This window comes from Lissotriton helveticus, chromosome 6 (assembly GCF_964261635.1).
Source record: "Lissotriton helveticus chromosome 6, aLisHel1.1, whole genome shotgun sequence".
Taxonomy (NCBI): domain Eukaryota; kingdom Metazoa; phylum Chordata; class Amphibia; order Caudata; family Salamandridae; genus Lissotriton; species Lissotriton helveticus.
Genome location: NC_136067.1, coordinates 133,146,807 through 133,174,351, shown reverse-complemented (window position 1 = coordinate 133,174,351; position 27,545 = coordinate 133,146,807). Strand labels below are relative to the sequence as shown.

At 41.5% G+C, this 27,545-nt stretch overlaps 1 long non-coding RNA gene across 1 annotated transcript in view; it reads left to right on the top strand.

Annotated features, from left to right (window-relative positions):
- Window positions 1-27,545, top strand: part of LOC144761246 (uncharacterized) — a 221,622-nt gene that overhangs the window by 152,833 nt on the left and 41,244 nt on the right. Inside the window, exon 2 of the long non-coding RNA XR_013595643.1 lies at window positions 5,869-6,130. This is a non-coding gene — a long non-coding RNA (uncharacterized LOC144761246). The remainder of the gene's footprint in view (window positions 1-5,868; window positions 6,131-27,545) is intronic.

The following is a 27,545-nucleotide window of genomic DNA, read 5'->3' as shown; positions in this document are numbered from 1 at the left end:
AATTCAAGTCCACAAATTAAAAATCGAGTTTTGAAAGTCGAAAGTACCTGGCAAGCTAATACCCCGTCCCAGATGTTGCAAATGCTTCAATACCATCAGAATAGAATCAGAGAAGAGCAAGAACACGAGAGAAAACGTATGAAAGACACGAAAATGAAAGTACTAGTTGCACAATCTGTTCCTCAAGACAGTCAGAAGAGGGGTCCGAATCAAGCCAGTCATCCTGCAGCTCCCGTTAAAGGGAATTGCAATTATTGTAAACAGCCAGGTCATTTTATAAACGAGTGTGCAGTTCTGAAACACAACATAGCTACTGGTAAGACTAAAGAAAGACCACGTCCGCCTAGACAAGAACAAGTTTCACAGATTCCTCAGTCACAGAATGCACCACAGACAGTTACCGCACCGCAGCCTATTGCTGCAACACAGCATGTTGCATCGCAGATGTACCAGTATGCACAGTCGGAGTATCCAGAGTACCAGCAGTATTCATGAAACAGCCTAGAGAGGGAGGTAGGCTTGCCTCTCATCGAGATACCTGTAGATCAAGAAGGTCCCTATGTTCACAGTCAAGTATTAGGGAAAGTCCCTATTCGGGCGCCATTATGTGGTAAATAAATAAATAATACCTCTCTTTTTGACTAGACATATATCATAACAGATAGCTCAATAAATAAGAGTCAAGATTCGAGGTAGTAGGAGTTTTGCAGGTTTAATACAGCATAAGGACAGGAACAGGACAACCTGCATAGGAATAGGATGACAGGGCCCAGCAGCTGCTGGGGCTGGATCTGGGATGAGCGCGCTGACTTTTAATAACAATACATGAGCATATATACATAACGCAAACACATAGCATTACATTGCAGTAGGCGTAGCAGTGGGTGGAGCAGAAGGTGTGACGCGTAGCAGTCGCGAAAGATAAGGGTGAAAGTAGGTGTAACAGGGCGTATACATAGACATGTGATGCAAACGTAACAGATTATGTCATGAATGGGGCGGAAACCATGGAGGGGGCTACCTAAGGAGCCGGGACCTCTAACCTGATGGTGCGCGCAAACTAGCAATGACGCGTTACTAGGAGAAGCTGGGGGCTATGAACTCTGTGCTAGGAGCAGAGACTGAAGTCTGGAGAGTCAGGGCGACATGTACCTAAACAGTATCTAGTATCTGGTGTTTAGAGAACATGTTGATATAAACTATAAGTCAGGAGAGGAAAGGCTGACTTGATTCTAAGACTGGACCATGCATTATTCTACATGTAGTGCGAAATGAAGAATATTAAATGACCATTAAATGCAGTATTTCTCTAACGTGGAGACGTGAAGGCTAGACAATGACGGAAACTATTGATGCAGTTCAGTAGCTTAGGAATGCAGAGAAAGAGGACTGAACTGATAACTGGAATCATAACATATTCTTGGCAGACTCAGAGGCTGAGCCAGGCTGGACCGGGCACTGCGAGGCAGGAAGTAAGTGAAGGGTCGAGGATACAGGTGGGGGCTTTATCGCTCCTCAGCGAGGTTTCAGGAGACAGGAGCTGAATCTGGTGTCCAGGCCCTTTTGAGGCCTAGAAACGGGGACTTTATAATAGAATAACGTGCACACTGAGAAACGTGGCAACGTAGCTTTACATAGGCCTGATATTCGTAGTATTCACGAGGGCTGGAAACTGGCATACTAGAGGTGGACACAACTGTAATTGCGTCATTAATCGAACATGGGGAGTACATATGCATATTTAATCATGCACACATAACATATGATGGATGACACGTAGGGACACAGAACATGGCAAAATTTACTTTTCCACAGGTCGAGGATGATGCGGCCCGGACCATAGTGATATGCGCAGAGAAGAAGCAGTGCAGGGATGCCACGAGCGAAATCATTTCGATAAACCCCAAGGTAGGCAATACTACAATGAAGATTATGGTTACGAAGATCAGGATAGATTCGGAGATGTATAGGACAGCCAAGGACAGAGTGGGGGCCAAGTGTCGATACCGGTCATTCAACAAGGACCCTATGTGACAGGGGAATTGATGGGGACCACCGATAAGTTCTTAATTGACACAGGAGCAATCAATAGTTCGGTTGCTCGCTCGTTGGTCCCAGGGGCCGCTCTGTCTGGGCAGAATAACGTCTCAGTGGGATTTTCAGGAGATCCCGTAATAAGCCCCATCTCTCAGCCCCTCCCCTTTATGATTGGTCCGTTTACCATGGACTCTCCCTTCCTTTTAACTTCCAGTTGTGGGGAGAATCTTTTGGGTTTTGATGTGCTAAAAAGACTGAACGCTAAAATAATTGTTCTCCAGATGGTGTTTATTTGAAAATCCAAAATCCCGATGTAGGCACGAAGCAGTGTTTTGCAAAAAATGACCCATTGCCACCTGAATTTGCGGGCAAACCGCCCAGTTTGTGGGCAACCGGAGAGGCGGATGTCGGTAAATTAGATATCCCTCCTGTCCATATTATATGAAAGCCCGGTGCTAGGCTACCTCGCATACCCCAATACAAGATCTCCCCAGCGGGAGAGCGAGCTTTGCTTTCTACTATACAGGATCTAATTGATAAAGGGGTGGTGGAAGAAACGGCATCAAATATTTGTAATAGCCCTATCCTGCCTATTTTGAAAAAAGTTCCTGAGACAGGGACATCTGAAAATGTTGATGTCTATCGTTTTGTAATTGATTTACGAGAAGTTAATAAGATAGTGGTGCCCCAATTCCCAGTGGTGTCTGACATCACTACCATCCTTACTATGATACCTCCCACTGCTAAGTATTTCTCTGTTATCGATTTGAAGAATGCTTTCTTTAGTATCCCTATTCATCCTGATAGCAGGCAGATCTTCGGCTTCTCATTATCTGGCCGAAGCTTCAGATTCTGTCGCGCTCCTCAAGGCTATACCGAAAGTCCTAGCATCTATAGCCAAGCCCTTAAGGCGGTCCTGGATGACCTGTCCTTGCCAGATGGTAGCGTGCTCTTGCAATACGTTGATGATTTATTGATAGCATCTGACACTGAAGAGGGTTGTAAAGAGGCCACGGTTAAATTGTTGCACCATCTGGCGGACAGGGGTAATAAAGTTTCCTTGTCCAAGTTCCAATATTGTCGACAGGAAGTGACCTACCTAGGCAACTTACTGTCTAAGGAGGGTAGGCGTCTGTCGCCTGAACGAATTACTACCATCTCTAATATGCCTGTGCCTTGCACTCAACGTGAAGTCCGTGCTTTTCTTGGCATTACCTCTTATTGTCGCCAATGGATTCCTAATTTTTCTCTTCTTGCTAAACCTTTGCTACACTTAACCACTAAAGATGTGCATGAACCCCACCCTTGGACTGATGAATGTCAGTCTGCCTTTGCTTCTCTGAAATCTGCTCTGTGTTCTGCCCCTGTCTTAGGTACTCTTGACTACCGTAAACCTTTTGTACTATATGTGCACGAGGTCGATGGTTGTTGGCTTTCAGTGTTGACACAGGGCTTTGGTGGTAAGCAAAGACCGTGTGCTTATTTTTCGGTCACATTGGATAATGTGGCCAGAGCACTTCCCAGTTGCCTGAGGGCCACTGCGGCTGTGGCGGCAGCCATCATACAATCGGAAGGGCTTGTTTTAAATTCTAATTTGACCGTGATGGTGCCGCATGTTGTGGAAGCATTATTAAATAAAACTAAGACACAGCATCTGACGAGCGCGCGCCTCACGGGTTATGAATTGACTTTGTTTGCTCCGCATGTGGCCATTAAGCGTTGTGCCACGTTGAATCCGGCTACACTGTTGCCCCTCCCTTCGGGGGAACAGGCGAATGATGTCCATGATTGTATTTTTAGGACAGAGGAGGAAACGAAGGAAATAATCAATCTCACAGACACTCCCTTATCTGACCCCCAAGGGGAATTGTATGTGGATGGTTCTTGTTTCAAATTAGCAGATGGCACAACGACAGCTGCCTATGCAATTACCACTCTAAAAACAGTAGTTGAAACATTCCGAATACCCCATCGATCAGCCCAAGTCGCTGAGTTGATGGCTTTACTACGAGCCTGTGAGTTAAGTGAGGGATTAGAGGTCAACATTTTCACGGGCAGCCAGTACGCCTTTGGCGTGGCCCATAGTTTCGGGAGGCTGTGGAGGGAACGAGGGTTTCTCACCTCACATGGTCAGAAGATACAGAATGGCCCCTTGGTGTTACGATTACTTGCAGCTTTGACTCTCCCTAAGAAAGTAGCAATCATAAAATGTGGTGCACATAAGACAGTGGTGGATGAAGTAGGTGAGGGTAATGCCTTTGCAGACCAGGGGGCAGATTTATGAAGGCCTTGCGCCACGTTTACACCGCTGTTGCGTCACGCAAGGCGGCGTAAACGTGGCGCATCCCTACGAACGATTTACAATGTGACGCATCTAGGCAGATGCGTCACGTTGTAAAGCCCTGCGCCGCTTGTGGGCGTTCAGGCGCAGGGTGGGCGTTCCGGGGCTGGTGCGCCTCGCAAAAGTGGCTGAGTGAAATCTATAAGATTTCACTCAGTCACTTTCTATAAGATTTCACTCAGTCACTTTCAGGCCAATGCTGCGTCAAAAGCCTGCGCCTGCTTGAAGCAGGCGTAGGTCTTGATGCAGCATTGGTCAGATAGGGCACCCCCGAGCCTTGCTGGAGCTGCGTCGCGCTTGCGACGCAACTCCAGCAATGCGCCGCCTTTACGGCACAGATGCGTCACGCATCTGTGCCGTTTTTGCCCCATGGTGCGCCGCATTGTAAATGCGGCGCACCATGGGTGGCGGAGCTGTGGCGCACTGTGGCGCACATTAACTGGCGCATCCCTGGGGATGCGCCAGTTAACATAAATCTGCTCCCAGGTAGCTAAACAAACAGCCCAGTCCATGGTATCTTCTATGTATGTGAACTCCTCTGCCAGGTGGGTGGGGGAGTCCGACTTGTTCGATAATACTATTGAAAGTGTGCGAGAAATTCAGAAAGAAGCAACCTCAGTGGAGTTGGACAGATGGGAACAGGAAGTAGGAAGATTGGATGAGAATAACTGTTGGGTGGATCTGACAGACAAACAGCGATGGTTGCTGCCCAATGCCATGGTGCAGGCTGTCGTTACTATGGCCCATGGACCAGCCCACGTTGGAGCTAAAGGCATTTGTGCATTGCTGGATCCAGTTTGGAATAACCCCAATATACAGAGAACAGCTGTACGTCTTGTTCAATATTGCATGGTTTGCCTGCAACATAACCCGGGGAAAGGAGAACCTGTTTTGAGTGGGAATTTTGCACCCCCGACATTGCCATTTGAGGTGCTCCAGATGGACTACATCCATATGGAGCGCGTCAATAACTTGAAATACGTATTGGTGGTGGTATGTGCCTTCAGCAAGTGGGTTGAGGCGTACCCTACAAAAGAAAATACTGCCCTAGCCACAGCAAAAGCACTGATAAAAGAGTTTATCCCGCGCTTCGGATTGCCTCGCTTCATCTGGTCTGATAACGGCGGGCATTTCCATGGGGCCCTTGTGCAATGTATATGCAATGGGCTCCAGATAAAACAAAAGTTTCATGCAGCTAGACACCCCCAGTCAGCAGGACTAGTTGAGAAATATAATGGAATACTGAGACTAAAAATGGCAAAAATCCAAGAGAGCACTGGTTTAAAATGGCCTGACACCCTCCCATTAGCTCTTATGTCCCTACGGGTCACCCCTCATTCACGCACTGGCTTGTCTCCCTATGAGATAGTTTTTGGGCGACCCACTATGTATGGGGTGTGCCTAGACCAAGATCATTTACTGATGTTGAATATCCTATGTTGAGCGATTACCTATATACTTTGACTAAAAACCTTCGTTCTATTCATCAGCAGGTAGCGTCTGTACTGCAACCCCTGCCAGAGGGCCCTGGACATCGCCTGGAACCCGGCCAGTGGGTGCTGGTTAAGAAATACGATCGGGACACCAGCTTGGCTCCGAGGTGGTCTGAGCCACATCAGGTACTCTTGGCCACACGGACGGCGGTCAAGGTGGATGGAAAACGACACTGGATCCATGTGTCGCATCTAAAAAGAATCCCTCTTCCACTTCCTTATGACCGGCGACACCCCGATGGAATCCTGACCCAAGAGGGTGAGAGAGCTGTTGCATTGGTACCGTTCTCCGACGCTTGTGAAATCGGAGCTGAAGGAAAGACAGGGCCAGACGGGGCAGTCTCTGGAGAATCAGCAATCGCCCCTGGCCCTGTCCATGTTGATCTGGTTGGCGGTGGTTCTGATGAAGGTATTGCACCTTCCCCTTTGTTATTTCCTGATCAGGAAATGCCCGGTCATGTCCGTTACAACCTGCGGCCAAGAAAACATCACAGTACCTCAGGTGACACTGTTAGGAGATGAGGAAAGACTCGGATAAAAGTAGTAATCAATGATGATGTCGACTGCTGCTCCTCCTGAACACTTTATGTTCACTTTAGCACCACATAAAGAAAGACACCGTCAGACATATGCTAAGAATGTTTTTATAGAAATGCTTCATCAGACACACAGTACTACGAATATGACAAAATGTTGGGTCTGTGGGTTGTTGCCATCCGTTATGCATAAGCACGATTTGTTCCTTTCTTTGCCTATGTCATTCCTAGGAAGCTGTGAAGCCTGGTTTCAGATGCTATCTGCTATGTATAACCATTATGTGGCCCATCCTAAACAGTACTCCGAGAGGGACTATGAAATGGTTTTGGCCTACATTGAGACACATCAAGGTTTTGATCCCGAGGGCAATCACGGGGAAGGATCCTTAGATCCTAGTGCCTGTATGAATGTCTATACAGATAATATAAATGATACTTGGCTAATAGATGAATTGTTTGATTTTGCTAGCTTTAACCATTCGCAATATTTTCAGCAGTTTATTTCTAGAAATGTTACCAGTGAACGTATTGTTATAACATGGTATGCCCCTTTCCCCCTCCCTGCCCTTCTCCCCTTACTTGGTCTCTCCCTCCTGTAGAATGTTGGAGTGAAGCTCGCATTGGAATGTTGGGGAGCTCACTCCAGTAGTTGGCACTGAAGAATCCAGCTCTATTAAACTCCTCTTCTTCTCTCAACCTGTGTGGAGTATCCTTCTTAACAATTTGGCGACTGATACCGTGCTGGGGACGGTTAGGATTCTTTCCCCAGTTATAGCTGCCAACTACAAAAGTCAACCGATCATAAGAGAGGCGTAGCGGCACGCCATTCACCCCTGTCACGGTTCAACCATTGTGAAGTAATCCATTGAGCTTATCCGTAGTTTGTGACACTTCGGTGAGCAGGAATAGATTAAGAGACCCTGTCGTTTCAACATCTAAGCAGCAGCCGTCTCATTCACATGAGCACTGTGACTGGGGATGTAAAGGTATTTCCTCAGCAACGGGACGCTGAACTCGTTCTGCCTGGTGTCGGCGTTGAAACATTACGTCGGTGAACCTGCTACGACCTTTTGCAATTTCAGTCACGTCAGTTCCTTACCAACGGAGTTTCCTCGGCAATGGGACGCTTGTTTTGTTCCGACTGGTGGCCGGCGCGGGAAATCTATGTCAGAGAGCCTGCTCCGCTTCGTGTGGTTCCTGTCACGTCAGTTCCTCTGCGAAGGACAGCGATCGGTGACGGATTGCTTTCAGCTCCAGGTGGTGGGGAAAATTGACATCGGCATAGTAGGAGCAGCCTGACTGATCCCTTCGTTCCTCAGTTCCACATTGGTGAACCACCCTGAGGTAACGAGAAAAGTTAGCGCTCGTGTCCACTTATCCCGACCTGATCAGCGGTGACAACTCGGAATCCTCCGGTTTGTTTCCGTACTTAACAGTAATCTTCCAGCCCTTACTGTTGATGGGCAAAAGTGAGGTAGGAGACATTGTGTAGGAAGCCTCCCCCCTCTTAACTGTTTCGGTCTGCTGGGCTATCCTTTTGACAAGGAATGGGTGCATGACTGTAAGGCGTCTTCGCTCCTGTCAAGGGAACGGTAATTTGCTTCTGGAACACGACGGCTGACGGCCGTTTTGATGTCGTAGGGAGACTGTGACTTTCCTTCTTTTTATAGGTATGTCATTTTAGTCAGTCAGGAATTGTTGAAGTTTTCACCTGTGGCCATTGACCTGCAAGGAGAGTGGGGTGCACATGTTTTCTCGAATCAAATGTGCATTTGAGTTATTATTGAAGTGAGTTCTGGGTGGTAAATACTGATGTTGTGTGTTTTCCTTTATAAATCAGTAGTGTTTGCAAAAGTAATCTATTTACAATATCTACATAGCGCTAATCTGTATTCTTTTGGTACCATCAATTCAGTATAGATATAGCTGTATTCAGTTTACCCATAGAAGCCATTTGGCGTTTTCTTCACTGATTGGCACAGCACTGCCATTCTGTTTTTATTACCTAGGCCTGTTGAAAATATTTTGTGTATCCTAGGTGGTAAGCTATTGTGACGGTTTTGCCTCTACCTTTCAATTTCTACCCACACTGGGTGTTCAATTTTCATCATTCTGGTTCTCTCTCTATTTTTGTTTTCTTCTCTTCTTCTCTCTCTAGTTATTATCATGACATCCTTAAATATGTCTCAGCCACCACCATTTTTGGATGAAGCAGGTGATCCATTATTCCCTGGAAAAAATGGTTTAATTTGTTTGAATCATATTTGATTGCTATAGGAGGAAATAGATTTTCATCTTTAAGGAAGCAACACATTTTACTGCATAATTTGGGAAAATATGGAAGGGATGTATTCGAAGACTTACCTGAAGTAGCCGTTGACGGTGCTAACGCCAATGTGGGTGGAGATGGCGGGGTTCAGCCTGATGTGTATGAGGCTACCGTAAAAAAAATTGGCAGAACAGTTTGGGGACAGGATTAATATAGTTCTTGAGCATCATAAATCTTTCTTGCGGGCTCAAGGAAAAAATTAGAAAGTCAAGAATTATATTGCTGTGTTGGGGGTTTGGCAGCCACGTGTGATTTTGCTCTTCTTTCTGAGTCCTTAATCAGGGACCAATTAGTTAGGTGCACATGTGAAAAGAAAATTCAGGAGAGACTCCTAGAAAAAGCCCCTGATTTACAAAGAGCTATTGATATTGCCATCAGCATTGAGCACACAAGCTACTGTATGAATGAAATGAAGGAGGCTGGTGAGGTTAAACAAGTTAATGACAATGGTGTGAAGAAAGTAGTTCAGAGAGATGTTAAAATTAAGTCTAACCAACCTCAGGTGAATAAACACAGTGCACAGCCCAACAAGCCAAAGTGCTACAGATGTGGTAACCCAAACCATCTAGCTAATGATGTAAAGTGTCCAGCGAGGGGAGTCACTTGCAGTAATTGCAAAAAAAGGGGTCATTTTTCGAGGGTATGCCACGAAAAGAAAAGTACTACTCACATGGTGGTCCAAGAGTTGGACCAACCGTTGCAAGGGGACATTATTTTTCAAGTGATGAACATTGGTGAATAGAATGTGAATGCATATCCTGAATGTAAAATATTACTGGACAATGTTGCATATGAAGTCTTACCAAAAATACCACCACTGGGTCTGGGCTACCAGTAGCACAGCTTAGCCACAAGCTTGTGAGAAACAACAGAAGATGCTGATGCTAGTCAGTTTCAACAACAATCACTTCAGTCTGCAAACATTGGAATAAAACCAGATGTTTTTGGATTTTTATTTTCTTCTTACTTCTTATGTTTTATTCAGTAACACTTTATACACATTGAATTATTTTACATTTCACTTGATTTTTTATACAAACATATTTTGACCTTATGTACAAGACCTAACTGTTCCTATTCACTTGCCTTGAAGGCTGCGGAAGCAAATTATTCCACCATCGAGAAAGAGGCACTCGCGTGTTACAGGGCTATTCACCATTTTAAGTACTTTTTGTGGGGAATTCCGTTCTGCTTAAGGACGGATCACAAACCTTTGATCCCGCTATTTGCTACCAAACTGCTAGAAAATACTACTCCACGCATCTCCAAGTGGGTTCTAGGACTGCAAGGGTTGAACTATTCCATTGTACATGTCCCTGGCTCAAAAAATTCCTTGGCAGACTGTCTTTCGTGTATGGCAGTATTGGAAAATGAACCTGAAGAGATCCAAGTATAAGAAACCATCCTTGCTGTTGATGTCCTGGCCATAAAAAAAGATGAGTGGGAGAAGTCACTTCAGGAAGATGATGTGTTGCACAAATTGAAAGAAATTATTTCAAAGGGCTGGCCGGAGAAAAAAGAGGAGGTGCCAGAGGATCTCCAAGAGTTCTGGTGCGTGAAGGATGAATTATCTATAGTGGAAGACCTGGTCTGGAGGAGTAACAAGATAGTCCCTCCGTCTGGAATGATAGGTCACATCATACGGATAGGGCATGAAGGTCACCCGGGTCGAAGTCTGACGAAAAGTAAAATTCGTCAAAGCTATTGGTTTCCAAAAATGGACACACAAATTGAAGAACTTGTAAAAAATTGCATTGAGTGTGGTACTAGTGACAAATCCAAGAATGTCCGCAAAGCTCCTTTGGTTCCTATCACTGTGCCTACCAAACCTTGGGACAAACTAGGGATGGACATTATTGGCCCATTGAATATGTTAAATCTTTTTCAAAAATTCATATTCGTTCTAATCGATTATCATTCCCATTGGATAACCACTAAGTTCGTCCCTTCCATCTCCACTGCTTTTCTCATTGAGTTTCTTAAAGAGACCTTCTCAAAAGAGGGCATCCCCAGTGAGTTGATAATGGGGTGCAATTCACTTCAGATGAGATGAGGAAATTCTTGAACGACTTATCTATTGTTCACATCAAATCTCCATTGTACTCACCAAAATCCAATGGGTTAGTGGAAAGGTCTAATAGAATGCTGAAGGATACCATTCAACTAGCTGTGTCGACAAAATAATCCGTGGTAGACTGTTTAAGGAAGATGTTGTGGTCATATCACATCACACCTAATTCAGTGTCCGGAGTCTCCCCGTTTACCTCTCTTAAAGGCAGGAACCCAGGTTCAAAGCTCACCCCCAATTGGTTAAATGGAGGTTCCCCTGTGTGGGTTGACAGGAACTATGTTTCAGAGAAGGTGAAAGAAAATCAAGCAAAGTATAAAGACAAGTATGATGCTAAATGGGGTACAAAGGACAGAGAGTGGATGGTCGGGGATTGGGTGGTGGTCAGGAAACCCACTCCAGTGAAGTCTAAACCTTCCGTTTTCTCTAAACCCCTTAGAATAAGGAAGGTAAACAATAACTCTGTTTTGTTAGAAGATGGCAATCTGTGGAGCATGGATAGATTGGCTCGTTGCACTAATGTTCATGTCTCCAAATCTAATAGCAATGATGACTCTGGCGAAGCGGTGGGTGATTCAAGTATAGGAAGAGTTGCACGGCAACGGAGGTGTCCGGCATGGCAAGCTGACTACAGCATGTAAAGTATATATTTCAGTGCTCTCACCGCTGTTCCTCCTACTGGTGTTTGTGCCTGTGATTTTTTTATGCAATTTCAATGTATTGTATTTTATTGCTTGTATTGGACCTTTCACTCAAATATAATTCCTTTTAATTTTAGTTAGGCTGTTGCCATTTCACCTCCTCTTGGCACTTATCAAAATTGTTGTGTTACAGAGGGAGGTGTGTTATAACATGGTACGCCCCTTTTCCCCCTCCCTGCCCTTCTCCCCTTACTTGGTCTCTCCCTCCTGTAGAATGTTGGAGTGAAGCTCGCATTGGAATGTTGGGGAGCTCACTCCAGTAGTTGGCACTGAAGAATCCAGCTCTATTAAACTCCTCTTCTTCTCTCAACCTGTGTGGAGTATCCTTCTTAACACGTATTATGCCTATTCCTATCCTGAATACCTCTTCCCCCTTCTGCATCAGAGGTACAGGTCATGTGCGAGTCGGTATCAGCCTTTGTAATTACACGTATGATCTGCAAATATTCAGTAGCCCGCCTCTGCTGTCACCCCCGAATGTGTATTTTGTTTGTGGAGAAAATGCTTATATTTGGTTACCTCGGGGTTGGGCGGGCCAGTGTTATTTGTCTTTTCTGTATGCCCCAGTCTACATTGCACCATCCGACTATCATAAAACGCATCAGTTGTATACCTCCGAATTGGCCCCTCACAGGCAGCGAAGACAGCTTACAATGACTGAAGTTGATCAGACAGATACCTCCCTGCAACAGTTCACCGATTTCACTAAGGGATTGGTTCCATTCTGGGGTCCGATATTCAATAGCCGAGAGATTAGGAGATTGTCAAGGGTAGTAGAAAACGTCATTAACATCACTACTGATATAATGGCTAACATCACAGAGGAGCTTCAGGCTACTAGACTCGTTTCTCTTCAGAATCGAATGGTTTTAGACGTTATCTTAGCTGATCGCGGTGGTGCATGCCGGGTGATCGGCAGCTCTTGCTGTGTCTACATTCCAGACTCCGCCCCTACGGTTCATTTGGCCATTCAGAAGCTCCATCGCATAGCAGCAGAATTGCATGTAGAAAATGGGTCCTGGTCTCTGTCTGGGTGGTTCTGGGGTCTTCTATGTACTTGGGGATGGAAGGTATTACTGATTTTGGTTGGAGCGGCAGGTGTCCTTTTCGCCTGCTGTCTCTGTCTACAGTGCGGTCCTGTGTGCTGTTCTTATTGTGCCTCTAGATTAACAGCGGCTGTCATCCCTTCTTCGACCCCCTCCAAAGCTCAGATGCTCCAGCAAGAGGTACACGAACTTATGGCAATCGACGAAGATCTCTTCGACGATTAGTGTCCTCTGTTATTAGCTTCGTCACGCTTAAAGTAGGGTTTGAGGAATAGGAATTCAATTAGGCCTTTCACGGGGACTTAGATCGTAGTCTCTTAGTTAGTGTTCAGCGTGATGCAACTAATTAGCATGCTACGTATGCCTCTATGGCCTAAGAAACCCTTTTAGTTACACTCTGCCATCCCTTATGAAAATCATACTCTAACCCCTCCTTGTAAATAGGTTAGCGCTGCTTAGCAGGACCAGCGCCCTTTTAAGCCTAGTCAGCCTGTAATGCTGTTTGAAATCTTCCATGGCTCTGCGTTTTCACGTTTCCCTGTTCTCATGAGAACTAGCTTAACATATGTAGCAAGCAGTTGCTTCTGCTTTTGGGCCTGTCAAGGTTATAGGAGGGGGCCGGCCAGATAAGCACATTCTTGCAAGCGCTGTACGGACTCTCACTGAAACTACCAGAAGGGAGTCGACCAGCGTGACCTTGCTATACTGGGCTCAGATAGAAGCTTTGTGTTCCATATATGGTCATATCCCTTGCCACCTCCTATACCAACTTGTACTTTTCCATCTTAGGTAGACGGTTGCAAAATGTGATAGTATATGTGTTTTGTCCTGGTAATGTGCCAGCAGTCTTCTCGGTGGTCCTCGGGGTGTGACGTCGCTGGGAGCTCCTCTGGCAGAGTATTTTTTGTTAATAAACGATTGAACTTTCTACACTGCCAATCGACTGATTATTGATGAATGACATTTTGTAATTGTAAGTATAATCCGTTGGGGGTTGGTGAAATTTAGGTACTTCAATTGACTGGGTCACGTGACTCGTGACACCAGTGGTGGGTGGGTGTAAAGTGTGGGGTTACATAGTGAAACAACTAGAACGTGTCCAGCAGGTCACTACAGGCCCGACACCACCCCTGAGTCGCCCCACCTTGGGGGAAATCTGAGCGAAGGAGATTGCAAATGGCTACAGCCTGAGCGGAGGGCTGGTGCCATAGGGGCAGCACAGCCTCATAGCATAAATTAAGGCGAATGCGTGTATATGACGGCTGACACGACAGCTGGATCGGTTTACCCATGAGGAGGTTACCATATACCTGTGAGTCGGGATCTGCCTTATAGTAGACTGAAATAAGATTCATCTCCGAAGGTGATTCGTTGGACGGGCTTGGCAATGATTAAAATACATAAGGAATTTTCTTAATCCAGAAATTGTGGATGCTCATTTACATCAGCTGAAAGTAGACCGGCTGCTAGAATCAAACGGAAGGCACTTACATTTACAAAGATAGCCCAATCACCGGTTGTGAAGAAAGAAGGAGATGTTTTGAAATTATTTCTTACAAGATATTTCATCCATGATCTTGGATATTGGATGCTACTTGCCTTCTCTGTATGTTCCCTGGGATATGCATGTTTGAATCTGGAGAGGTCCTGAAGAAGGTGGCGTTGTACTGGTGTAGCGCTTCAACAGAAATTCTTTATAAATGACATCACTATCTACTACCTCACTTACTAATCAAAACCAGGCCCATAAGAAACAACAGAGCAGCTAAAACATGAGGCAATTGGATCTAATATGTTGTTTTTAAACTCTTTTCAATAAACAAGACCAGCTTGTCATTTTAAAGGTTTATTTTAAAATTCTCAAAATTGCATAAATTCAATTAGCTTTTTATTAATATCAGCATTTAATTTTTTATAAGTAAGCTTTATTGCATTAATCATTGATTCAAAAACTGACAGTTTAACTCAGCATAAAATAATGAATTAAAGAAAACATAGCCCTAGACCCTAAGTTAGCTTTCTGACCTGAAAGGGAAAATAAATGAATAAACAGTTGAATGCTTACAAGCCCATGGGAAATCGAACAGCACTTCACCCTCAGGAATCAGTCAGCCCCGATCCCTACAAGAGGCCAATTTTTATACCCTATTTGCTCGCTAATCTAACTAAAATGTAATTCTTTCTAAAAGTTCAGCACTCTGATTGGTTGCTGTCTGTCAGTCCACCAAAATCACTATGTCCAGGGTGTGAGCGTCACCATGCCATTGTCCATTGACATAGAGTGACATCAGCTTCCGAGTGTCTTTGCAACAAATTAAAAAGTTGCTTCTCTTGACTTCCACCAGAGCTCGACAAAATCAACCCTGCCATTTCCTCGGCCTTGAGAAAAGAACATCCTGAGCAGTCCGTGAACAAGTTCCATTGTCAGAGGAACCACAGTTTTTTTTCAAATGTCAGAGCCACAGTCTTTTCAATGAAATAAGCAAAATAAAACTCTCCATGGAAAGTTTCCAAGATGACTGCACTTGGCTCCAACTCTGCTCACGTACAGGCCGACCAACTTCTCTTCAGATTCAGAACCAAAGCTAGGCCTCAAATCACTTTTAGGCCTATTATTTAAACAAACACAAAAAGAGTGATTAATTCAGATAAAACAAACCCTTCTGTTCCCCACCCTTCCCTGCTAGTGATTATCCCATTAATAAATGACAACTAGCAGAAGCAAACAAATAAAGCAGCACATAAAATATTTACCATTCTTCATATAGCCCAGCTTTATGTATCTGAAAGAATTAAAAGATGATTAAATGATACACAGACAGACAATCACAACATATAACAAACATATAAGCACATATAATAAAGCACATGCCATGAATAATCAGCTGCATTTTAGTAGTGACAAAGACAATAGGACAGACATGACAAACAAAACAATGTTAATCATATGTTACAAAACAGATTTGCAAATGCAACAAGAGCACATGTAATTAATTCCCGCGTGTTCATGTGTGGTGCACACTTAATCTAGGTTGGGTTAATTAACATATAACATACAACATTAGTATTTTTATTCAATGTTATGGAAGTATGATTTTGCTAGTCCAAATAAATTTAATTTCAAACCTCGCTCCATCAACTCCCTCATCTGGTGATTAACTAATCACCACACTATACCTAAAATTTAGTAAAATTTTATTTCAAAGAAAATGGTTCAATTTCATTCTGTTAGTATTTCTAAAAGCTAGTTTCAGCAGAATCTTTGCAACTCTCATATCGAGCCCTGCGCATCTCCTCAAGCTCAATTTCCTTCTCTTGTTCTTTCTTTATTTTGTAAATCCTTCTCTTTTCCTTCATTTGCTTCTTTCTTTTGTGTATCATACAACTGATCTTTGTCAAAATTATTACAAAAATTATTACGATCAAAGGTGTTAGAATCTTGCCAAGAATTGAACTACCAATTTCTTGAAACCAGGTTTTGATTGCTTCAAATATTTTTGAAAGACGTTCTGAAAAATCATTCTCTTCTAGGGGAACTATTTCCGAATGCATCTCTGTGATGTTTCTAATGTACATTTCAATATTCTTACTTTCGTCTGGTATGTAGGTACAGCAGTGCTGTACATGTAATATGCCACAGACTCCTCCCTCTTTTGCTAGGAGTATGTCTAATGCAAGACGATTTTGCATCACCATAGATCTAACCGAGATAACCTCAACATCTAATAACTGGAAACCACCTGCTGTGTCAGTGGACAGTCTATCAACAATTGTGGACAATTTTCTTATTCTTCCTGCATTCAGGGTTATACCAACTATGGGTATCACTGCTTCAAAAATATCTCCCAAAATCTCTGTGAAACTTTCTCTTTTAAATCTGTTTACATGATTACTAATTTCAAAAGACCCCTCTGTATTTCTGTCAACATGGAAAACCTTTGGGAAAACAAGCCCAACAAAACATGTCCCATACCAGTGGTCTGGGAGATTATAATAGGCTTTATCTCCACAAATAAAATAAATCCCAGGAAAAATTGGATCTTTACCACCTTTAAATCCCCATCCTCCCATAATCTGATAAGTATCTTCACAGTTGCTAGCTCCTACAAAATAATTATCAAAAAGTGTGTTGTCTCTTCTAATACAAAGCTTACCACTAATTGGTTTATCTATGTGAATTGCAACATTATCAAAAGATTTGCCATTTAACTTCTCATCTTCTTTCTGCCAGAATTTTGACTTAGTCTGTTTGACCATCTCGTTCCTTTTATAAATTGCCCTTCTCTCCTCAACAGGGTTCAGAAAATTCTTTTCTTCAGCCCTCAATTTGCAAGTTAGATTATTTCTATAAGCATATTCATAGGTGAGCTCATTAGTAACTAGGAAAAATTCCCTCATCTGTTTAGCTTTCTTATGTTTATTTAAAGCATTCTCTATTTTCAGGTTAGCAAAGATTTCATCATAATTTGAATAATAATATTCCAGGCGACCAGTTTGATAAAATAAGCTAGCTATCACACTACAAGTTATGCCATAAGTAAGAGGAAGCATATTGTATGTCACTCCCTCAGAAACAGAAGCAGGCAATTTTACACAAATATAGCAGTCTTTGACTCCCATAACCTTAACATATTCTCCCAAAAGCCTTGAAAATGTATTGCTAGAAAAATCACCAACAGATCTATCTTGATGAATTTCAGGTCTATGATCAATTATCTTGTTAGCTTTGTTTGTTGCACCATGTTTGTCTTGACTAACTGAAGCTTTGCTTGTCATGTTAACCTTGTACCCCTCTTTATCAATTCCAAAAGGAAAAATAACAGCTAAAACTAATAAGAGCAGAATTAACATGAGCACACACACCAGAGTCATCTTACAGCATCTCTTGAAGATTGAACATTTGGTAGTACTATGTGTCATAACATAAGGCATTTTTTTTTTTTTTCAAAAATGGAAAACAATTTTTTTTAATATTTTTCTTTCAAAAAGTAACTAAACACCCCCCTTTAAAAAATGTTATTTATTTATTTATTTATTTATTTATTTTTTAAACCCTTCTAACAAGTTTTCTTCGACCTAGCGTCACACTTTTTCTTCAATCTTCGACCTAATGTCTCCTAACACAATTTCTTCGGCCTTATGCCAGTGACCTAAATTTAACCCTAAACTCCAGATTCTAACATATCAATGTCTCAATCATTGTCACTGTTTTCCTCTACTTCTTCCTGACTACTGCTACTTATTTCAATTATAGGTGGTACTATTATATAAGTCCATTCAGGTGACTTATATTTTTGATTTGGTTTCAGTACTCTCTTTGTTCTTCTAGAAACCACTTCTATTTTCCTTCCTTTCTCTACTTTCCCTTCAGGATCTCCTTGACTTGAGATCTCATTTACTTGCTCCTTTGACTTTTTCACTAATCTGACCTTCAACCCTTTGTTTTCTGTTGGCCAGCTATCTCCTTTCCTCAGAATTTTCCTTTTTGGCTCAGTCACATTACATTCCGATTTCCACGACCTCTTCAGTTTTTCTTTCCAAGAATTTGGATCACTATCTCCAGAGTCACTGTCAGAAACTTGAACTTTTGACCTGGAATCTTCTCTAGTCAGCGACTTCACTCCATTAGGAACATCACTTTTCCTTCCGTCACTGGTACTTGGTAATTCGTTCTCATTCTCCTCTTCAATCACCTTCAACTTCCCAGATCCAGAAATTTCGTTCCTGCCTTTGGAGCTTGTCTGCCTTTCGATACTCTCCAGGTCTTTATTCTGAACTTGATTAGACTCTTTTATTGTCTCTTTCTCTTGTTTACTTTCTTTATCAGATTCAACAATTATCAGATCATCATCACCTTCAGAACTGATTTCAATGATTTCCAAATTCTTTCTGATCAAATCTCCATTCACAGTCTGTTCTTCCAGATGTCGACCTCCTTGTCGATCTTCAGTATCTGGAATTACCTCTGTTTCATCTTCAGAATCTGAATCATCTGTAGTGTCACTCTCTTCATCAGAGTTATCAGGTGTAGGTATCGGAATAGTGTGACTTGGATGTATCCACCTCTTCAATCCTCTACATTTCACTGCATTTGTTGTCACAAGTATCACCTGTCTAGGTTTCTGCCACTTCGGTACCAAACAGTTTCTTCTCCGATGAACTTTTGTTCTAACCCAATCTCCGGGTCTCAAATCGTGTGTCTGTACTTTGTCCTTTGATTGTACCTCAGTTCCCACCTGATCAGACACAGAAGTTACTATTTCAGACAAAATTTTACAGTATTCCAAAACAGCACTGTCATTTATGCTCAACAATTTTCCCACTGGTACAAAAGCCTGTCTCATTACTCTACCCATAATAATTTCATGAGGACTCAAACCTGTCTTTTTATCAGGAATACTTCTCAAAATCATTAGAACAAGTGGAAGAGCATCTGTCCACTTCATACCTGTATCAAGACACATTTTACCAATCCTGTTCTTAATTGTTCCATTAATCTGCTCAACCACCCCAGATGCTTCTGGTCTGTATGCACAATGTATTTTCTGCTCAATGTGTAGTGCTTCACAAATCAATTTCATGAGATTGTTATCAAAATGTCCTCCTCCATCACTTTCAATAGTGACAGGGAAACCGTATCTTGGTATTATCTCTCTAAGAAGTAACTTTGCTACTGTAACTGAATCACAATGACGTGTAGGAAATGCTTCTACCCATCTTGAAAATAAACAAACAATTACCAGAACGTATTTCAAGCAGTTGTGTATGGGCATTTCAATGAAATCCATCTATAACCTGGTGAAAGGACCACCCTCCCGACCTATGATTCCAGTTCCCACAATTGATTTCCTGTTTGGGTTCATTTGTTGGCAAGTCGCACACCTCTGACAAAGAGATTCTGCAATTGTCCTAAACTTAGTATTAAACCATGTTTCCTTAAAAAGTCTGATCATTGAATCTCTCCCAATATGACCAGGACCATGATACAATCTGGCCATGTCAGCAATCATACAATTTGGTAAGACTACCCTGCCATCTTTGTATGTCCAAACTCCATCCTCATCTCTTGGCCTACACTCTGCTTTCAGCCATGTATCTTTTTCTTCATCATCAGCTTCATTTTACAAATCTCTAATTTCCTGCCATGTTTCAACAACAGATGTTAGCATCACTGAACTTGAACCACTTTCTTTGTTTTCTTCCACCTTAACTACATTATTCCTCCCACAGAATTTTGCCATTTCATCTGCATAATTGTTGCCTTTGGTGATAAAATCTTCACCTTTTTGATGTGCTGCGCATTTTACCACAGCAATTTCCTTTGGTAACTGTATACCATCAATTAATCTTTTAATAAAAATTGCATTTTTAATAGGAGAACCTGCTGATGTCATATAGCCTCTCTGAGACCAGAGCTGTCCATAGTCATGCACAACTCCGTACCCATACTGACTGTCTGTAAAAATGGTAACCCTCAAATTTTCTGAAATTTCACAAGCACGAATTAAAGCAATTAATTCAGCCACCTGTGCTGAACGAATTCCTTCAAGACATGAAGCTTCCTTAACTTCTGCCACTGTGCATACTGAATATGCAGCTTTTAATACACTTCCTTCTGATCTTAAACAGGAACCATCTATAAAAAGGACCAAATCAGATTCAGGTAAAGGTACATCTTTGATGTCTTGCCTTGGCTTGGTGCAATATTCCATGACATCCAAGCACTCATGTTCCTCAAAATTTTCATCAACATTCTTAATATCAGGCAACAGTGTGGAAGGATTTAAATTCACACACCTTGATATTGACACATTATCTGCTCCCAAGATAGTTTTCTCATACTTTGTTAATCTGCTGCTCGTAAGGTGTTGTGTTTTACTTCTGGTAAGAAGAATTTCAACTGAATGTGGAACATAAACTTTCACAGGAAATCCCATTATGATCCCTTCACTTTGTTCCAAGCTAACACTTGTTGCTGCAACTGCTTTTAAGCAACCAGGCAATGCTTTTGCAACTGGATCAAGGACTGCTGAAAAATATGCAATTGGTTTCCTCAAATTACCATGTCTCTGAATTAACACAGACAAGGCACATCCCTCTTTTTCACTGCAATATAACTCAAAACCCTTGTCATAATCTGGCATGCCTAATGCTGGTGCTTCACACAAGCATCTTTTCAGATTTTCAAAGGCTTCTAACTCAATGTCATTCAGTACAATCGGATCTTTTACATCTGATTTTGTTAACCTCTGCAATGGCTTTGCAATTACTGAAAATCCACTGATCCATTGTCGACAATATCCAACCATTCCCAGAAACATTCTCATCTGTCTCTGAGTTGTTGGAGGTCGAATTGCTCGAATCATTTTTATCCTTTCAGCTGTCACTTTTCTCGTTCCCTTTGCAATTCTGTGACCAAGGTATTTCACTTCTTGCTTACAAAACTGCAACTTTGCAGGTGACACTTTGTGTCCTTCATCTGCCAAACGATTTAACAGGGTAATGGTATCAGCAACACAATTTTCTCGTGTTTTGGCAGCCACAAGCAAATCATCGATGTACTGTACCAATGTGGAATTACCTGGCAACACCAAATCTTCCAGAGATTTCTTTAATAACTGATTAAAGATAGATGGACTTTCAGTATACCCTTGAGGAATACGACACCATGCTAAGATTTTATTTTGGAATCTGAAAGCAAAAATCTGCTGGCTTTCTGGGTGTAAGGGAACAGTAAAGAAGGCATTACACAAGTCAATAACTGTATACCATTCTGCATCATGTGGAATCTGATAAAGAATTACTGCAGGATTTGGAACAATTGGACAACATGGAACAACAATCTGATTAATTTTTCTCAGGTCCTGAACAATTCTATATGTTCCATTTGGCTTTTTAATACCCATAATTGGTGAATTACATGGGCTGCTTTCAATTTCTTTTAACACACCTTGACTTATGAATTTTTCAATCACTGGAATGACACCCTCTATTGTCTCAGCTTTCATTTTATATTGGGGAACATTTGGAAAATCAATTCCCTGCTTAACAGTGATTTTTACCGGATCAATATGTTTCATAAGACCCATTTCATTTCCTGTTAGGTCCCAAATTGCTGGATTAACTGGCTTTTTGAGTTCTTCTGGCAAATCAATTTTATTAAAAACAGGAAATAATGAAGTTTTCTCTTCTTCAACCATCAACATAGTTAATTTATAAAGCCCATCTTCTTCTGCTGTCTGTATTTCAATACCATCTGGTGAGCAATATATTCTACAATTCATCTTGCATAATATATCACGACCCAACAGATTCACAGGACTGCTGTCACAAACTAGAAATCTGTGTTTGTCTTTGTAATTCCCTATTTCCACTTTCACTGGTTCTGTCAAGCTTGTTTTAATTTGATGATTAGCTACACCTACAACTTGAATTGATTCACCTTAGAGAGGAAGGTTTTCTATTTCTGCTGATCTAACAGTAGAACGGGTAGCACCTGTGTCCACAAGAAAAGTGATATCTTTGTCATTCACTTTACCATTCACAAAAGGACCAGACTGATCTACCTCAAGAGCGGGTCCAAGCACACACTCTTCTTCCTCTCTCAGGCACCGTCATGAGTAATCTTCTGAAGAATCACTCTCACTTTTGTCTTGTAACCAAAATTGAGAAACATTTGACATGTTAACTTTTGACACATCTTTGACCAAATTACCTCCACAGAAACCTGTTTCAGGAGAAAATCTCTGTGTGTTAACTCTACCGGGAAAAGGTGCTTGAGGTATCTGACTTTGTTGAACTTGATTTTGCTGTACCTGATTCTGCTGCTGAAACTGGCCTTGCTGTATTTGGCTCTGCTGATTCGCTACCTGTCGCTGTAGCTGTCGCTGTTGACTCAATTAATTTAATTGCTGTTGTAGCTGTTGCTGTTGCTGCGGATTTAACTCACACTGCACCTGTGGATTCAATGAATTATTTTTAAAATTTCTGGACGGGTTTTTACACTCTCGTTTCCAGTGTCCAATTTCACCGCAATTAAAACATGGGAGCTTTTGTTTCAGTTCTTCAAAATTTACATTAAATTTTGGCTTATTATTATTAAAATTGTTTTTGAATTTCCCTTGAGTCTGCTGCTGCATGGAAGTTAACTGTTGTTGTTGCTGTTCTGCTACCTTCACTTGTGCCCACATCGCTTTCTCCTTGAGATTTTTCTGCTTCACATCTATTTCATCACTGCAATATTTTGCCTTTCTCAGAATGTCATCAACTGAAAGTGCTTTCCAGCATACAATTCCATTTCTAATCATGTCTCCAATTTCAGGTCTCAGGCCATATACAAATCTGTATATAAAGTGGCTCATGTCCTTTTCACTTAATTTTTCATAACCACTATACTGTTTAAAGACCAACAGTAACCTTTCATAAAATGAATGAACTGATTCTTTTGGTTCCTGGTTTGTTCTATCAATTTTAACCCAATCCACTTCTTTTGGGGGAATTTTCCCTTTCAACCAATAAATCACTTTATTATAAATGTCCATGACATCCTTTGCTGGTGCACCTGTAACTGGATCTCGAGGAGGTTCTTCTTTTGGCCAATCTATAGAAATCTTGCATTCTGTCCAGAGATCTGATGGGACAACAATGTCAAAGAATCCATCCAGATCAATCCACAGAACTTTTGATACTTTTATAAATCTGTCTACCTGTCGATACCACTCGACTGGCTTCTCTCTCAACCTTGGAAAATCATTAGTAAACAGAAGAATATCCTGTCTAGACCAAGGAACATGTACATACCCTCCTCCAGCTATTTCCCTCATTGGAAATTCAGAAACAACATTATCTCTTGATTTTTTTTCCTGATCCTTCTTAGACCATTTCATTCTCCATTTACCTATTTCCCCTAATTTTCTGAGAAAACGTATTAATTCTCTTATATGTGTCATTCTTCCTGCAATATTTAGATTGTCAATGTCCCTTTCAGAGAAATCCACTCTGTAATGTTTTTGCAAATGTTTCTGTTTACTCAAATCAATTTCTAATTCAGCAGCCATTTCCTCCAGTTGTTCATACCTATTTTTTGTTTTCCACTGAATACTTTTACAGATGAACAATAATTCATCATCCTGATATAATTTCAAATTGTCAGTACCAATTGTGCCAATGATTAATTCTTCCAAATCAGCTTTTAATTTAGCAACATCAAGTTTTTTATAATCAGGAACTTCAGGACTCATTCCATTCTGAGTTGATTCCATTCTGTTCAGACTTTTCTCAGACAAACCTGAATCTGAAACTGCCACTGATGGAGCTTGTGAACTCGACAAGTTTTCATTTAAAGTTAAATTTGGCATCATAGATTTTTCTCTATGAATCTCTGAAAGTTCTGAATAAAATCTCTCAGCAACCTTTTGAATTTCTGTATTTAATGGAACTGTTAAAGCTGTTTGTCTATTTATTCCCTGTTCAAAAACTGGTACAACAGGACCAATAGTAACTGGTACTGTCACTGCTTCCATGCCTTTTGTTAATTGTTGAATTAAATCTTCTTTCGCTCTGTTGTAATTAGAAATTTCTGGAATACTAACAGGTATTCTTTCTTGATTTTTCACAAAATTATTTTCCTGTGAGACTCTGCTCTCTCTGGGTGTACTACAATTATTTACTGATCCTATTCTTTCAGGTAATTTCAAAAATCTTGGAGAACCTTCTTCAACTTCTCTAGGAGGTGCACTTGGAGAAGTTTCTGTAGAAACTCTCGGGGTAGATTGTGAACCTACTTGATAAGGAGGCGGTTTGCTTTTGGTTGCATAAATATCTTCTAAAACTGCATCATCTAATTCTTCATCAATTCTTTTACCAGCTACTTTTCCTTGTAAATCTTCAGTAATCATTATTCTCACTGGATACAAACCCTCATACATGTTTGCCTTTCTCCAGCGTTTTACTTTTTCTTCATGTGTTTCTCTATTTACAACATATTTTGAATATTTAGGTGCTGTACATTTACTTTCACATTCAAGTTCCATCATCTCAACCTCCCATTCTACTAAGGCTTCAAATTGTGTAGGTCTTGGCTTTGGCACAAGATCCATCATTTTTCCTCTTAAATTTTGTAAAACCTTCAAATTAAATGACCCATCTTCTGGCCAGGCTAGTACGCCATCATTTTTAGTATAATGCATCCAATTATCAAACCAAATTACAGTATGGTAACCATATTCGCCTTCCATATATGCTGCTGGTGTTTTATACTTATGAAGTAATTTACCACCACGTGTTTCAATTTTCTTGTCAGGCTTAAAATAATTTTTCACCTTTTGTAACCATGAAGGCTTCTTCTCATAATCATCCCAAAAACTCATGTTTGTGACACAATGTTTTTCTGTTTCTACTATAACTTTTTTTTTTTCAATTTACAATTTTAATGATAACTATTTATTAATTATCTTTTATTTAATAAACTCTATTCACTTTTGTTGCTATTGTTAAATAATCAAGATACCTACTTGCTGTAATATTTAATGCTTTATAAAATTTCACTTTTTAATGTTAATCAGTTACTAAAATAAACCTCTGGGCATTTACTAGCGTACTCGACAAAAGGTAAACAATGTGCATCAATATGAGTGTTTTTACCCAATCAGCTTGTGGTTACACAGTGCTCAACCAACCACAATATCTGCCGAAGCCTCAACCAATCCGGTTGCGGCCTTTGTATGACACTGCAGTGTCCCTAGCCAATCAGGACACAGCAAGCCTTTTCTTAATGAATTTATTTATTTATTTGTACAAAAAAAAAAAAAAAAACATTATTTTTTTTTTATAGCGCGGACATTACAGAGCGCTTCACAATAGCAACAGACTAATCAATCTTCATCCAAGCCAGTCCCCGCTCGCCAGTACTCCCTCTGAAAGAAGAAGAGGAAGTCTAACTACACGGAGCTCTGACCAATCAGGTCGCAGCTCCTCTCTCGTGACAGCAGACGTCACGACCATCTAATGCGCGACTCCTCCCTGACACCGAGATTCAATGGGAGAGCTTCGCCCAATCAGAGTAGGGCTCACGGAGCCTCAGCCAATGAGGTTGCAGCCCTTATGTGACGCTGCACGTCAATAGCCAATAGGTGTACGATCTGGCAAGGCCTTAACCAATCACAGCGCGGCCCCTTCGTAAATGTTTTAATGTCGAGGGAGGCGAGCAGGCCAAGGAAATACAGCTTATTAATACACAAAGGCCTCGCCGGAGCCTCGCCTTATGAGAGCGCGGCTCTCCCATGCAACCTACACAGAGGTTCAGTCTCCACTTAATACACGGAGCTTCGCCCAATCAGAGCGCAGCTCCGTGTATGACGCGTCGGCCTTTTACCCAATGACAGTGCGGTGGCTGACGTAGACAGCCGCTGCAGCTGACAGAGCTCTCTCACTCGCTCCAGCCCCCCTCCTTCACAAAAAATGCTCGCGCGATAGTTAGCTTCAATCTAAAACATCAGCATGTAACTAACAAATCAAATCGAACAGGATGTTTAAAAGTGAAGTGCAAACGAGCTCACAACGCTACGCTCACTATATGTAATTAACCAATAATTTAAAAAAAAAAATAGCGCAGTCTGCAAAAGAAAAACAAAATTCAAACAGGGAACACTTTCAAAATTTTCAATATTAATCGCATCTCAATCCATAATATCGCTTCTTTATTTAGACACTCCAGTCATATTTTATCAAATGGGAGAGCCTCGCCCAATCAGAGCGGGGCTCACGGAGCCTCGCCCAATAGGAGCGCGGCTCTATCTGTGACACGTCTGCCTCTGGATCAATGGGAGCGCGGCGGCTGACGTAGACAGCCGCTGCAGCTGGGGCAGCTCTCCCCTTCTCTCCTCGCTCAATAAACGACCCCTCCCTCACAAAAAATTATTTTTTTGAATAGAGCGCGCTATACTCTTCTTTATAAATAATAGCGTTTGGGAAGAAGTAATTTTAAAATAAAGCGGGCATTTATTTCGAAGACGTTTATTTAAACAAAAATTTTCGGCAGAAGACACTCCAAACACTTTAATTAATCGGAGTGTAACTTTATTGTGACGCTTTGGGTACTTGACAGCTATTTTTATTCTTTAAGCAGTGCACTTACTACACGCATCAGTTTTTAATTTAGCAGCATTATTAAAACTAAGGGAGCAAAAGTGGACGTTTAGCTTGTTACAGCATAGCGACGCCTCAACCAATCAGAGGGCAGCTTTTCATTAACAATTCTGACACTTTAGCCAATCCGAGCGCGGCAATTCTGACGTAGGCAGCTGCTGCAGCTTCAGTCTCTCCTCACACGCTTTCACTCCTAAAACAGCCCCTCCCTTACAATTTTCGATCGGGGCACTTTTAAATGTATTTAAAGAGCGCAGAATGCTTTTAGGATGTTTAAAATAACGCGCAATACTCTAAAATAGCGTATTCTTTACCATAAAGGCTCAAAAACACTTTCCAATTATCTTTTTAAAACGCAATTAATAACAACATGGAAACAAAACATTTGTCTGCTTCTCTAACAGAGAGATAGTTTTACACATTCATTCAAGTATTCTTAGTGTGGAATAGACGACGCTATTCTCACAGAATAGTTTCAATTGTCAATAGAGTAATTCTTACCCTACCCTTCAGTTTACAAAAACATTCATACACTTTCAAACAAGAAAACCCTAATCATGCATACACGGATTCTTGGCAGGACTTGAACCAACCACAGAAAACGTCAGGCGTTGATAAGAATAGACGACGCTATCTCACCCTTCTCTCAAGCTTGGATAAATCCTACTACTCTTTTCACAGAAAGTTTTAAAACAGGCTCACCAGGTCCCTCTGCTTAATGCTACAATTTCATAGGCAATCCTCACTATACATTCAACCATGCAATCTAAGGTCCCTAAACTTGTTGTACGTCCACAACACGTGATATATTCTATACCACAATTTTGAAACAGACAAATGCACTGTGTA